Raw genomic sequence first — 14,936 nt, 5'->3', positions numbered from 1 at the left:
TCACTGTAGGGCTGGGGACACCCCATTGTCCCTGAGCATCCCCACGGCCCCACAGCAAGGCTCATGCAGTGTGTGTGAGGCAGGATGGTTCCTGTCCTGACCCAGGTGACATGTCACCCCCAGAAGTGTCGCTGTCCTTAGGGCTGGGGACACCCCAGTGTCCCTGAGCATCCCCACGGCCCCACAGCAAGGCTCATGCTGTGTCCCCATGCAGTGTGTGTGAGGCAGGGTTGTTCCTGTCCCCAGCCAGGTGACATGTCACTCCCAGAAGTGTCGCTGTCCTTAGGGCTGGGGACACCTCACTGTAGGGCTGGGGACACCCCATTGTCCCTGAGCATCCCCCCGGCCCCACAGCAGGGCTCATGTTGTGTCCCCATGCAGTGTGTGTGAGGCAGGGTGTTCCTGTCCCCACCCAGGTGACACATGTCACCCCAAGAAGTGTCGCTGTGCTTAGGGCTGGGGACACCCCAGTGTCCCTGAGCATCCCCCCGGCCCCACAGCAAGACTCTGCACCAACCACCTGCACCTCTCTGCTCAGTGTCCCCTTGTGCCAGAGCCACATCCCAGCCGTGGGGCAGGGACGGTACAAAGGGGGATGGCGGGGGGCTCAGGGCGCTACGCTGTTGTTTTTCCAGTCAGCTGCAGCACTTGAGCTCCAAAGGCTTTGTAGCTTTTGGGCTCGGCGCTGTTTTGCTTTGCGCTGATCCACGGCCGTCCCTCGCTGCCCGGGGGCTCTGCAGGGTGGGTTTAGGGCTGCGGGCAGGAGACCAAGCCCTGCTCTCCCCAGTGCGGGGGAGCCACGAGGAGCACAGTGCCACAGGAGAGCTTCCCATCCCTGCGAGTTAAACCTTCCGGGGAAGAGAATCCAAACACTGGTTACATAAAACAAAATTTAAGGCAAATTAAAAATATATATATCCATTACCCACACGCGCTTTCCCCGCTGCCCTCCTCCTCCTCACCCTCTCCCCTTCTCCCCCTCCCACTCCCGGAGCCGGGAGCATCGGCACTGATGCAATGTTGGCGTAATTGGAGTATTCAGGCTGCTATTTTGTACCTGCCTGTTTATTTGAGAGACAGCCTCAACCTCCTAATGAACGCGTCTGAATATTTATCTGCTGCTCCTGAATGGTGCATTTGTGTTTCAAATGCTTAACTGTTATTTTTATTTAGCTGCAAATTGCTGTTTTTATTTCACTGGGGTACCTGCTTGGAAATTGCTCTAGCATGCGGTTAATGCTGAGCTGTTTTTTGTTTATTTCTGAATTCTTTTTTAATTAATCCTGTGCTGATAAAAGTGTAAGGACTGGCTCCGCAGTTCCCTTCTAGCTTGTCATGGAGCTAATGTGGAATCAACCTCAAAAGGAACTGGCTCACATGGAGGAATGAGGAATCCCAGCCAGCTGGGATGGTAGAGGAAAAATGGGCAGAACCCTGGGAGATGGGAAACCCCAGTGAGCAGGGGCAGCTCTGTTCTCTTATGATACACTTGAAGGTACCTGTACCAAGTAGCAACATTTCTCAGAAATCTCTTTTTTTTTTTTCTCCTCCTAGAAGGTTTCCTCCCCTCCTCAGCAGCAGAAGCTTGGTCCCCAGGGCAGCACACTGCGGGATGGAGATGGGTCATACTGGTGCCTTGAGCCTTTTCCCTTGGATAAAATCCTGCCTTGGACAGGGTGCTGACCTCTCCTTGGAAAGAAAACATGCCTGGGACCAGTTCCCAGCACTGTCACCAGCTGGTAAGGGGCACCCTCAACACAAGAGCCAAAAAGACCTCCTCCCTTCCCATTCCCAACTAACTGTGGTGCAGCACTTTGCATAAAGGACTTCAAGAAGCTTCTGGCTGACAGCACCTATGGAACAAGACTGTCCTTGTGAATAAATCCTTTGTGATATATTTGACTGCCCAGGTTTTAGGCTAGCAGAAGGTTTGGGCTGTACAGTCAACTTGAAAAGTTGTGTTGGTTTTTGTAGGTTTTTTTTTTTTTTTAATTAAAGAACAAAGCAATAAAAGAAGAAAAAGAATGGAAGGAAAAGTAGGGTGAACGTATTTTTGGAGCAAGGTGAGAGGTGGGTGAGTGAGGAGAACACAAGGAAACCCCAAATGCCACTTTTGTGATGCTACTGCTGAAGATGGAGAGTGTTGATTTGGAGTCCTCAGATCCAAAGTGCATTGCTGGATCCAGGTTAGGCTGTGCAGGATGGCAGGAAAATCCGGCAGCAGAGTCTTGCATCCAGCAATAGCTGCCACAAGAGACCATGAGCAAACTGGACCCCCAGAACTGGGTCATATCTGGGGTTGGTTGGACCTCACCTCCAAGCTGATTTCAGTGGGAAGGGCTTTGTGCATCCACTGCCAGTGGAGGGGCTGTGGGCACAGCCCCCCAGTGTCCCTGTGCCCTCTTCCCCATGCTTTTGAATCCTGGGGTGCTGCCAGGCTGCTCTGACCTGCTCCATCAGAGATGATCTGTGTCTGGTGCTGGTTTGCCAAGAGGACCCATTGCTGGCATCATCATTGACACCCCTCAGGTGCTGAACCACCTGGGCACATCATTGCCACTGGCTGACATCTCACAGCTGCCCAGGGCCCAGCTTTCCCTCTCCTTTTAAATCCCAGCTCTACGCCTGATAAGCATCCTGGTGTGGGCTATTTGATTTTGTCCATGTTAGTTTTCTGCTCTGTACCCCTCAGAAGGACCCCAAGGGGCAGGATGAGATTAGGAAGTGCATTACTCCATCCCTTTGTGGGGTGGCCTTTGAAAAGCCATCTCCATTTCCTTCCCTGCGTATGAAATGTGACACTGTCACCCCAAAAGTAAAGGGGAGCTCCCAGCACAACAGAGGAGATTTACTGCTGGAATTTGCAGGAAGATGCAAAGGAAGGGGGGTTCAGGCCTCGCCCCTCCCTTTCAGCTTTCAAACTTCTGGGTGCAGAAACAGAGAGATGTCAGCATCCCTGAAAGATCTGGGGGTGTTAAAGACATGCGAGAAGGAAGAGAAGGAACGCGGCTGTGTCCCCCCGCCCCCGCCGCTCTCCATGGGGACCAGCAGCAGTGGGGGAGCAACGAGACCACAAATGGGAGGCAGGAGGGAGCCTGCAGTGAACGTGAAAAGATGGAGGGGAGGACAGAGCCTGCTCCTGCCACGGGTTATTTCTTTTAATGAAGGAAAGAAGGAGAAACCCTCAGCAGAGGCGTAAGGAGGGGAAAAGGTGCAGGAAGGGGAGGGGGAGAGAGCCACAGGCAGGAGTCCATGGCTGCTGGGATCGGCGCGGCTCCTCAGTTCGCAAACACATTCACGCTCCACCGCATTGACGTCTCGGCGCGTTTTCCAGGCAGATGCTCCAGCCCCGCTGGCAGAATCCCCTCGGAACCCCCAAACCCGAAGGCGATTCCCCCGCATGCAGAGGGACGCGGGGGGTGTCGGAGGGGCCTGGGCTGCGTTCGGGGGTTCCCTCGGCCGGGGCAGGGAGGGGAGCGGGTCCCGGTGCCACTAGATGGCAGGCGGCCCCGCGCCGAGCCCGCTCCCGCCGCGTCCCGGCCCCGGCGCGGGGCCCCCGGCTCCCCGGCATCCCCGCTGCGCTCTGCGAGCAGCGCCCGGGACAGGCTTTCCGTGCCGGCATCCCTTGGAAAACCGAGGGGCACCCGAGACCGAGCCAAAAGCTCTTTCGCAATGCGAGGCGACGGCGGGGACAGTCTTCAGAGGCTCCGACGCCTTCCCGAGACAAAATCCTGCCTTTCCCTTCCCTCCCGCCTGCGCTTTTGGTTTCCTTGTGTTTTTCTTTCCTTGTTTATTTTCCCCTATCCCTCTCCAAAGGGCTGCCTGCTTTTCCCTAGCCCATTTCAAGCCTCGGGATTGCAAAATCAGACAGATGCACCCTCCGAACGCAGGCTGAGCTGCAGCAATGTGCACACAAGGTCCAAGCTGATTTCCCAGCACTGGGGAATTTTTAGGTTGGCAGTAAACTAGGCAGGGCCTGAGGCAGTCTAATAAATAGCTTCACCTGGCTTTCCTCTACAGGACTGTATTTTTTCAACCTTTGAAACAGTGTGACTGCATCCAGCCTGCTCCTAGGGCACAGCCCCCAGATCCTGTCTTCTCCCAAGGAAAAATGGTGAGACAAATACCTGGCCCTCATCCAAACCCATGGCACAGAGCAAGCAGATAACCACCACAGGATAAATCCCTAGGCCCTGTCATCATCTCTGGGGGTCAAGCTGGCTGCAACAACCACCTCTAATTTTAGTGTGTCCCTCCTCCCGTGAGCCATTCCAAGGGTGATGCTGCTCTGTCCCTGGGCTACCTGCAGGGAAGGATGTTCTGAGGGTCCATCTGCATGTGGAATTTCCATGTGCTTTACTATCATCACCCCTGTGCTGGGTACGAAGGATTGGAATATTTGGTGTGTGCGTGTGGGAGATCTTCTGGATGTTACTGAAACTCACCCCCTCCTGGGACAGGGCTTTTTTTAGACTGAAATAGGAAGCACAAACCTCACCCTGAGCTTCCTCTAGGGTTTGGTTCTTCCTAGAGTTTTGTCCTTACTGGAAATTTCTTTTCTGCACCTCTGGCCTGGATCCAGCCAAATGCTTAAGCACAGGCTTAGCTTCAAACCTGCATTGTCACAGTGTCCTCTTGGATGGGTTGGATTGTCCTGGTCCTCCTCACCTTGGAAAAGCTCATGCTTCTCCATGCTCCTGCTGTGAGACGATGGCAGTGGGAAGAAGGAGTATCAGCCTGCTTTGCTTGTGCACCAACCAAAAAACTAACCCTGTACGTGTGCAGGAAGAGAGTTATCAAGTCTGTGAGGGCATAGGAATGCTGCACGTTTGGGGTCCCAAGGCATGAGCACCTGCAGTCCTGTTGTCCACAGCTCAGCCCATCCTCATCCTCTCTGCTCTTCTCACCAGGGGAAGGTCAGGTAATGCTTAAACTGACAGTAGTGCCAGTGAATATTTGATACTGGCTGAAATGGCCAAGCAAAATCACAGTTGCTGTCACCAACAGGGACTCAAAAATTTGCTTACATATCAATGACAAGCCACAACACCCATTCTCCATGGACTGGGACCACCAAAAATGTCTGATCCATTTGGTCACACCCTCCCCACAGCTTGCACCCTGATGATCTCCCAGGTCTGGCTGTGTTAAGAGCTCTAATGGAAATTCATTATGATTTCCCGACCCTTCCCCTGCCATGAATTTAAATTCCTCAAACCCTAATGCAAGGAATTGAAGAGCATATTGATTAAGGGCCTTTTATGGATGTCTTGCAGAGCATATTAAAAATTATTTAAAACTTGCATTCCAGTATTAATGACGCTTATCTCTGGCACTTTGCAGCAATTCAGTCTTGACTTTTAATTTAAAATCTTTAGTTAGGACAAATTCTTACAGCCAGGGAAGATGAAGTGTTCCTCCAGGTATGTGTCATGGAGGGGCTTTCAACCTCAAGGTTCCCAAGTTCCCAAAGTGGCTGTGAAATTCTAGAGAGGAGTCTCTGTCCTCCAAGTGGGTGGGTATGGGTTGTTCTCTGAGGAGCCAGGTCTTTGGGCTTTCTCTCTAGGTGCTGCAGAATGGATCTTTCACTACTCCATTGCTCAAAGCAATGACATGGCAAAGATTAATAACCTCCTTCAAAAGGGCAGTCACTGCATCCATGTGCAGAAAAATGTGGCACCTCAGGGCTGGTGGTGCTCTTACATCCCACCTCCAACAGCACCAGTGAATATCCACGAGCCAAACAAATCTGAGCCAATTACTGCTGTCACCAGGTCAAACACCCCGTGCCTCCTTTGTCATGTTTTCTTCTGCCTGTGCATCTGATCCCAGGGGGGCTTCTTCCCAGCCATGAAGCTTGAAAGATCACCTTAGCTTGAAAACACCCCCAGAGAGGGTGTGGCATTTTGTAGAAGGAGCAACAAGAGATGTCACTTTGGGACTGTTAGTACCTTGGTGGGGACAGCACTTAATTTAATGTTTGCTGGCTCCATGGTGGCTGACAAAGAAGCCAGGAGTCTGCATTGTGGTTTGGTGTAGGAAACCAAGATCTTGCATGTTACTGAGCCTTGTGTTACCTTCTTGCTCCATGCCTGGAGCCTTCAACATGACAGGGGAAGGGGCTTTGTCTTTCCAATCCCTTTGCCTCCAAGGAGAAACAAGTCCTCAATAAATGCATCTCTGAATCTCCTCTGAAAGGAAATCAGTATTTTCCATCCAGTCTCTGGTGGGACAGGATGTTGAACAGCAGTCAGTGCCTTCATCCCCCTGCATGGGCCTGGAGCCAGGGGAACTCCAAGACCACAGGGGTTTCCAGGTCACATCAGCACAGGATAGGAGAGTCCCCCCATGCATCAGAGGGGACCTCTGACCATAACAGCAAGGAATCAGTACTGGCCACGACCTGCTGTGACTCTGGTTTAAAAAAACCTTCCTGCATCTGCTTATTGCACGCTAAATGATTGTTTGATTTTTTTATGACTGCATGTAAAACATGAACCAGCTGGGACCCCAAGTGCTTCTCTCCACCATGAGTGGCTTTCCTGTAAGCCTCATCAAAGCCACCCTTCACCAGACACTACCCCGGGGACTGAGTTGTCCCTTCAGCCCATCACATGTGCAGTACAGCTGCTCTTCTTATGCATGGGGGAGTTGGAACTGGATGATCTTTATGGTCCCTCTCAACCCAAATCACCCTGTGATTCTGTGATTTACATCCTGAGGAGTCACAACCACCAATGACATTCAGGTGGTGAATAACCATTACCCCAAGGAAGGATATAAAGAGAAAATATTTTGCCAGATGCTGCAATGTTTTTCCTTAAATATTCCTTCTGTTCCTTGTCTGGTTTTAGTTTCTTGATGCCATCCTTGTCCCATCTTCTGAAGAGTTAGAAATAAGCAGAGTTTTACTTTCACATCCAAAGGAGGTCCATTCCTCCTTTTCTCCCAGCTGGTAAAAGTGCTGCTTCATAACTGACTGTGCCATTGTGGTGTTTTACAGGGCAATAGAGTCCACTCAGCTTTCCAAGGATTTTTATGGTTCCTGTTGCTGATTTTTCCTTGTGAGTCACGCAGCTATTGGTTTGATTCTCTGGGTCAAGTGCTTGGCTGGAAACCATGGGGTTCATCAGACTGCAAGCAAACCAAGTCGTTGTCCCTGTGATGTCCAGAAGTTAAAAATCATGAGCTAAACTATCAACACCTGAGCTGAGGCATCCTCCAGGCCCAATGTCCACATATTGGCCTAACTTTTTCAGATTTTTAACCAACAGTAAAAGCTATAAACTCCAAGGGTAGGCAGGAGTGCATCACCTATACCTTGACTATCTTAAGGTGTTTGGTGCTGTAGTTGGGTGTATGAAGAGCACCTTGCCAAAGACCACCCAGGCTTTCCAAGTTGTGGTGTTTTGTGTACATGGAGAGAACTGAGTACAGCCCTCATGAAAGAGTCCATCAAATAACAAACACATCCTTCTCCTCCCCAGACTCCAGTGTCCACAGATGACAATGGCACTACCAAAGGACTTCCAGCAGGCAGTGAGTTATGATTAAAATGGTGGCTATTTATAATAAATGGAGCATTCAGATGGAAAAGTCCCATTAACTCTCCTAATTGTGCCCCGGGGTGGCTGTGTGCTCAGGGACACCCCACCCTCGTTGTTGTACCAGAGCACTGTACATCATCTTCCAATATCATGATGAAGCAACTTTAATTTTTCTTTGAGAAAAGGGTTTTGTTGATCAAGGAGAAAGCAAGACCCTAGCCTCTTCCTATACCCCTTCCATTTTTGGTTGTTTGGGTTTTTGTTTTGGTTTTTGGTTTTTTCATTTGAATGGAAGGCTGGAGTTGCTTTTCTACGCACAAAATGAGGATGCTGGTGGAAAGCTTTGCAGAGATGGTACATTTTATGTCCAGCAGTCCCAGATCTCAAAAACCCAGGCCAAGATGATTCTTTCCTTATCCCTCAAGTGCTCAGCAGCAGGAGGTAGTAGCTGGGATGGAAATGACCTGCAAGTAAAGAACCACTTGGAGGATGCCACAGCTAAAGCTGAAGAAAACCCACACAACACCATGTGATGTTTTTATGCTGGGGATTCTGAGGGTTTTTTTGAAAGTCTGATGTGTTTCCTGAGTAGATACACAGATGCATTGCTATAGAATTAGGATTCTTCAAAACTGACACCTACACACAGAAGGATCTCACCTTCCCAATGACCCCTGTGACTCAACCCAGACACTCCTCACTACTTAGGGCAACTCAGAAGACAGAAGTGAAGTGTTGTAACTTGAACTCATCTCTAATTATCTGGAATTTGTTCACACTAAATCAAACAGAGTGAAAAGTTCTACAAGGATAGTCTATAATTCATGATTCTGTTGATTTCTCTCCTAGGCTACAGTGACATCAGTAAATAACAAAAGACTTTATCCTGTCAAAAAAATCAAGGGGGAGATTTCTGAGGAACTGGGCAAATGCTCTCCAAGGGACATGAAAACTGCAGCAGCCTGCCATCACCCTGTGAGAAAAATAGAGTGAAAGCACATGAGATTTAACTCATAAAAAATGTCGGTTTAATGCAGATTTGTGTTTTTACATTGTAGCATCTGGAGTTTCCAACGAGTGTGACCACATCCTCCTTGGATTCAGCTAGCCTTTAAGAGTGAACCACAAAGGAAGAACAGAAATTACTTATTTAGGGACAAAGAAAGGCTTTTGTTTTCTGTTATTTTACACAATGCCATTCTGACAGAACCCTGCTTATTCTGGGACCTGTGTTATGGAAGCAGATCCTCCTTGTCCCAAAGGACATATCCCAGTCTTCCATCTTTAGGACTTATTCCATTCCCCTGCCTTTGAGACGAGGTAATAGTATTTTCCTAACACAATACTATTGTGGTTTTATACTTCTACAGCATCTGAATAACGTGGCAGAAGAAGAAGACCAAATCTCACCTGCTTTTTTTCTCTTCAAGCTAGTGACAGACCATATCAGAGCGTCCGTGATTTTCCATCTCTCAGCCCCCAGCAGCACCTGTCAGCAGCCCATCTGTTGGAGAGAAAACCCATTTGGCTCTGCTCTGTAGTTATTTAAGGAGAGAGACAACAAATGCTTACGTCATTCAGGAGCCTGATTCCTGGGGGAAACCATCAGGTTTTGATTTTTAACACACACCAAACTTGAGCGTTGCCTGGTGGCACAAAGCTGATGGGATAGGAATGTGTTCCCATGCTCCCAAAGCTGTGTTTTTTCCCACAGCTCCACTTCCCACATTCCAAGTTCAGCAGTGCCCTGTAGGGACAGTGGCCCTCAGAAGTGGCCTTTTCCCCCAAGACAGGGGTGGAGAAGAACACCAAGGTTTTGTGCTGGGCCAGACAGTCAAGAGGAAGAATCACCAGCAGAATCAGCAGCTTTTTTCCTAGAGGAGTATGAATCAAAGCCAGCGAGCTCCTGGCTGCTGCCTTGGTGTCCAGTCCAGGAAAAGAGAGAGAGTTGGTGGCAGCAGGGTTGGGCCATGAATGTGGGAAGATCTCTGAAGGAGGGAGAGACTTGAAAGCAGGAAAGTGAAGCTCAGAGGGATGTGCTGAACTCACTCTAGACTGGGTGGGGCAGAAAACCAAACCATGAATCAGCTCCCGAGCACTGGAAAGAGGCTGGTCTTGGCCATTTGGAGTTGGCTGCCACTGACTCCTCTCATGGCCTGTCTGTCCAGCACAAGCTGGACAGGATGTGTCTGGCAAGAGGCCTGCTGAAGGGGATGAAATCACCATGCTGAGGCTGCCTGAAACTTCCTGCTGGAGCAGGAGCACCACTCATCACTTCTCAGGTGCCTTCCCATTTCCCAGCTATCCACCCTCCTGGGAAAGGTAGGGCAGCTGAAGTGTGTGCTGGGTTAGTAAAGGAAGGTGCACCATTGTACTGATTGTTGCTTTTTTCCCCTAAAGGATGTAAGAGCATAAAGGGCTGGAGCAATGAACCACAGCTCTGGAGAACCAAAACCATCATGGGTGTCTGTGGCTGTCTCCCTGTTCTGTAGGAACCAGGAAGGATGAATCAGGAAGCAGGACAGCCTCTTCAGTCATGGGATGGGGAGACACCAGATGGAAATGGACCAGTGGAGAGGTGGCCTGGAGGGACAGAGAGCTGAATCCATGAAAACCAGGAAGCTCTGCCTGGCTTCCAATGGGAACTTGGAGAACATCAAGGAACAAGATCTTCCTGCAAGTCCTGTCCTATTTCTCCACAGGGACTGACCTGGGCCCTTTGCTCAGACCTACCAGCTCTGCCTCATTGTTCTTTGTGTAGGTGAGTTGAGTTGCTCATGAGTCCAGTATGTGGGATGCTCTTTCAGTGAGTTTCATAGGCAGGAGCATAAGCCAGGGCAGTCCTGCCCTTATTATGAGCAGAGAGCATTATTATGGATGTTACAAAGAGTGGGGAAATACGGCCATAGGTCAGGAAAGGTTGGGTGAGTATCCAGCAGAAAAGGGCAAACTCAAGACAGTTTGCACAGAATTCCACAGCTATTTTGAGGTTTGGAGCAGGAAGAGAAGAAAGATGGATAAAGAACTTGGGGAAGATGAGCCTGGGCCAGCTGCAGGGCATCCCAGCAGGGAGGTTAGAAGAGCAGCAGAGAGATCTTATGGTAGGTAATCTTTCAAACAGTGCAAAATCTTTAGAAACAATACAACAGTCACTTTATATCAGGTTAAGTATTTGGTTCTTGTAGCCCTGGTGTTTACATCTGGCCCTAAAACTCAAACTACTGCACTTCCTGATGCTGATGGCTTTAGGTATCTTGAAAATCTCATGTATCTTCTGCAGTATAATTGGTCTAAAACATGTTTTCCTTGTTTTTCTGGTGCCAGCACCAGTCACAGCTCCAAGTTTTGTAACCTGCTTGTTTACACTGTTTCAAGCAAATCAGAGTCAAGCCTCTGAATGTTGTGGTGCCTTTCACATTCTTCTTTCAGTCTTTTTTTCCTGCCTTTCCCACCCCATCCATGACAGGGGAAGCACTGTTCTTTCCATGCTCCTTGGTTCTGTGTTCGAAGCAGTCACAGAAAAAGTGACAATTAGGAAAGAAAGAACCTTCAGTATCTGCTTTGGCAGGCACAACATATCCCATTGCTGGGCTGCAGCAAGGCAAAGCAGCTGCTTGCCTGGGTCGGATGGAGATTTCGCTGCCTTGTATTGTTGGATCTCCCCAGGGAGCCTGGTGCTCTGCCACGCTGCAGAGGCAGTGAAACCCCAACATTAAAGTCAAGCAGTGCACATTTATAGCAGTCCTGCAAGGAGCAGGGAGTTGGACTTGTTGATCCTTTTTATTTTTCACTTTTAGAGTGCTGAGGCCCTGGCACAGGGTGCCCAGAGCAGCTGTGGCTGCCCCTGGATCCCTGGAAGTGGCCAAGGCCAAGCTGGACAGAGTTTGGAGGAACCTGGGATGGTGGAAGGTGTCCCTGCCCTTGGAAGGGGGTTGGAACACAAGGATCTTTGACGTCTTTCCAACCCAAACCATTCTAGGATCCTTCTGGGACCCTTCCAACCTGAGATATTCTATGATTTCAGGATGCTCAACTGCAATTCAGAAAACAATAGTGATTAAAAGCAAATAATAAGGTTAGATGAGTTAATATTTGGGAGATCAAGTAACCTGGGGCAAGGTAACAGACATCAACTTCATCCTTCCCACATTATTGTGCTCTCTAAAAATGGTTTAAAGGTTGCTAAGCAATGTCATTGTTTTTCCCCCAAAACGGAAGGAGCATAGCAGAAGTGAACGAGTTCACTGCAGTAGAACTGAACTTGTATAAAATCTAAATATATATGTATATATAAATATATATAAACATTGCTGCTGAAGATTTCTGTTTCTTAAAGGCAGCTGAAAAATCTAATGAAAGCCAAGATCCTTATTTCATGTCATTTGAAGTCTTCTGGATCAGCCAAGGTGGACCTGCAACCCCTTCTCCAGGTCTTACTTGGTCCTGGTTCAGTGTCCACAGCTGTTGCTAAATGCTGCATGAAGCCCCATTTTCTTCCTTTTTCAGTCTGTGGAAAATGAACCAAAATCTCCACCCCAGATGATAAAAAAGAAAATCTTATCAAAGCACAACTTTATGAAGGGCAAGGCAGACAAAGAGAGTGGGAAGAAAGAGAAGATAATGTCCTAAGTCATTAAACAAGCCTAATTTTCCCACACCATTGCTTCTCCCTCCTCATTTTTACGAGGCAGCAACCAGCCCCTTGCTGTCAACACATCACCTCTGTGTTTGGTGGGTGAAAAGGGGGGGTGGGTCTGGGTCTGAAGATCCCTCTGGAGCTGTCTGCTAGTCCCTTCTGTGCCTGCTGGTCACCTCTCTCATTTCCTCAAGACCTCATTTCCTCTGGTGCCTCCACAGCACCACAAGTCTAGAGAGGACCTAAAATCACCATTTTCATTTTCATGCCACAAAAGGGAGAATCTCCCAAGCAGACTTTTGGGACCATAGAAGTGCAGGAGTGACACAACAAAACAGCAGATGCCAGAGAATAAGAGATGAGGACTTAAAATTATCCTGTCCGTCTCACAAGGACAGCGAAAGGAGACTGAGGTGCTCAGCAGAAAACTCCCAGGAGGACAGGAGCCATCAGCACTTACTGGAGGTTTCACCTGCCTCCCTGAGGTGAGGAGAAGGCAGCACTGGAGACATGGAATCATGTGGAGCTGGTGCTGCCAGCTCCCTGCAGCTCATCCGTGTATTTCACCCCTCCAGATTTCCTAGTATTTGTTCTCCTGTTCTGGGAAGAGTCGAGAGCTGCAAGAGGCCCAGCTCACAGGGGTGTTTAGAGAAAGGAAAGACCATTGTGTGAAAGACTTTGGTATTTCAGGGTTTGTTTTCCTTCTGACACAGAACAAAACACCATGTCAAAATCCTCAGCAGGACAAAACAGAACAACAAAAACAACAACAACAAAAACAACCACCAAAAAAACCAAATCAAACAAACCAAAAATATCAAGCAGTGGCGTTGGGACATGGCCTGTGGAAGTGTTTCTCTTCATTTTTGGCCTTTTTGATCTCAATATCTACTGTTGTAGCTATTTCAGGAAAATTTTTAAAAAGGGGGAAAAAGAAAGAAATAAAAGGAAATAAAAGCCACACTAGAGCAGAGAAGAGAAGCCTTTCTTGTGCCAGGGTCTGACCCTGCCTCGGTGGATTTTCTCCACATTGGCACCAGGATCAGTGTCTCCCCAGCTTCCACCCTTGGTGGGATGCAGAGCTGCAAAGGAGCCTCCAAGTTTTAAGCAGGAAAACTTGGGAACGGGCAGTGCAGCCACTCTGTGTGACATCAGCAGAACTGTTTTGCACCAGCGTTCTTTGAGCAGGACTTGGACCAAGCAGCCTCTACATTTCAGAAAGGTGGGACGTAAGGGTTGGATCCCCCAGATCCCAGCAACAGAACTGGGGGAAAGCCGCTGCTCTGGGCGGTGTTTGGGTCAAATGCTCTCACTCCAGGGGCTCCAAGCCCAGCCTCCTCGCTGGCCTGGGGGTTCATGTCGCTCCTCACGCTTTCAGCCCCTGGCAGGGGGATGTTTTGGGGGTGTCTGGGTGAGTTTCCCAGGGGCAGCCCCGGGTGCCGATGCCTTCCCCGGCGGCAGAGAGCAGCCCGCCACCAGCTCTCTCCCCGCGCTCGCCTTGCGCTTGGCACCGCTCCCGGCCGCCTTTCACTGCCGCCTTTTCATTCGCCTTAATTCACTGCGTTTCCTTTCTTGCTCCTTGCGAGGAACAGAGGGAGAGCTTGTTCCAGCAGACGGGCCCCATCCGCCCCACCCGGCTCCGCTGGAGCGAGGGCTGGAAAAGCGGGATGCGGGCGAAGGGGGATCTCCCACCCCTGCGGGGCCCCCGCGCCGCTTCCCAGCAAATACGGTAAGAGCTCGGCCTAAAAATGCGAGTCTGATCTCATGACACAGGGTGGCCCTGCATTCCTCACCTCTGACATAACCCGCTGGGAGTGTGCTCCGCACAAAAACACAAACAAGATGTCCTGGCGGGCTGGCGGCGGGGGCCGGGCAGCTGGCAGATGTTCCGCGGAGCCCCCCGGCTGCCACAGCTCCGGCACAGGCTGTACCCCGGCGGGGAGGGCTCGCCCACAGCCCGGGCTGCCAGCACAGAGCCGGCCGCTGCTGCCCGGGTGGGTGCCCGGCCTCTCCCCCGGCCCTCGGGAAGGTAACGTGCTGTGGTTCTGTGTCAGCTGGATGTCTTCCCAAAATCTCCCCTGGCATTTCGCTTGGACGATGCCCCAGGGCGTTTGTAAGGACTTTGCGGTGCTTTTGCAGGAGGCTGGTGGTTGTTTTGGTGGTTTTTGGTTTTTTGGGGGGTTTTTTTGCCTTGTTTTTTGTTTCTTTCTCTGTGTCCCTGGGCAGGCTGTGCTCTGGCTTTGCCTGGCTCTGCTTTGCCATGGTTTTCTGCCTCGGGGAGCCTTCCCCTCCCGCAGCAGCTCCACAGCGATTCCGAGGCCCTGTTTGCTGTGTGTCGTGCCCCACAGAGCCTGGCACCCAAAACCTGGGGTGCTGTGGGGAGCTGATTCCTCCCTGCACCCAGACTCAGCCCAGGCATGGGATGCTTTGCCAAGGATCACGTGGAGAATCCGAATCCCACTGCTGTAAACAGGAGGCTGTCTTTACTCCCAGCCAAGCCCTCCTTCAAAGCACAGCCTTGTCTGGAGCAGGAGCAGATCCTGCTCTCCCCTCTAGCCCGGCCACGCTGCACCACTTGTTTACTTTCTTCTGCAGATGCCCTAAACCTTGACAACGACCTATTTTCCCTTCTGTTACGCAAAGCTCCTTTCCTAGAAAGAGGCTTTGTAACGCTCGGTCCAAGCAGCCCAGCTTCTCCTCCATGTGTGCAAAAGCAAACTGTAAGAGCCTGGCAGGTTCAGCTCAGCTCCAGC

General features: G+C 50.2%; 2 long non-coding RNA genes across 2 annotated transcripts in view; one reads left to right on the top strand and one right to left on the bottom strand.

Moving 5' to 3' along the window:
* Positions 1 to 7,848: 7,848 nt before the first annotated feature.
* The window catches only part of LOC116183191 (uncharacterized), a 45,011-nt gene continuing 37,923 nt past the window's right edge, over positions 7,849 to 14,936 (bottom strand). The window contains exons 2-3 of the long non-coding RNA XR_013339470.1: positions 8,958 to 9,051; positions 7,849 to 8,011 (exon numbers count right to left, since the gene is read on the bottom strand). This is a non-coding gene — a long non-coding RNA (uncharacterized LOC116183191). The remainder of the gene's footprint in view (positions 8,012 to 8,957; positions 9,052 to 14,936) is intronic.
* Positions 9,262 to 12,203, top strand: LOC116183192 (uncharacterized). The gene is made up of 2 exons (XR_004147733.2): positions 9,262 to 10,308; positions 12,054 to 12,203. It is a non-coding gene; the product is annotated as an uncharacterized LOC116183192 (long non-coding RNA).

This window comes from Lonchura striata, chromosome 1 (genome assembly GCF_046129695.1).
Source record: "Lonchura striata isolate bLonStr1 chromosome 1, bLonStr1.mat, whole genome shotgun sequence".
NCBI lineage: Eukaryota > Metazoa > Chordata > Aves > Passeriformes > Estrildidae > Lonchura > Lonchura striata.
The sequence above is the reverse complement of the archived record's forward strand: the minus strand, read 5'-3'. Positions and strand labels throughout refer to the sequence as shown.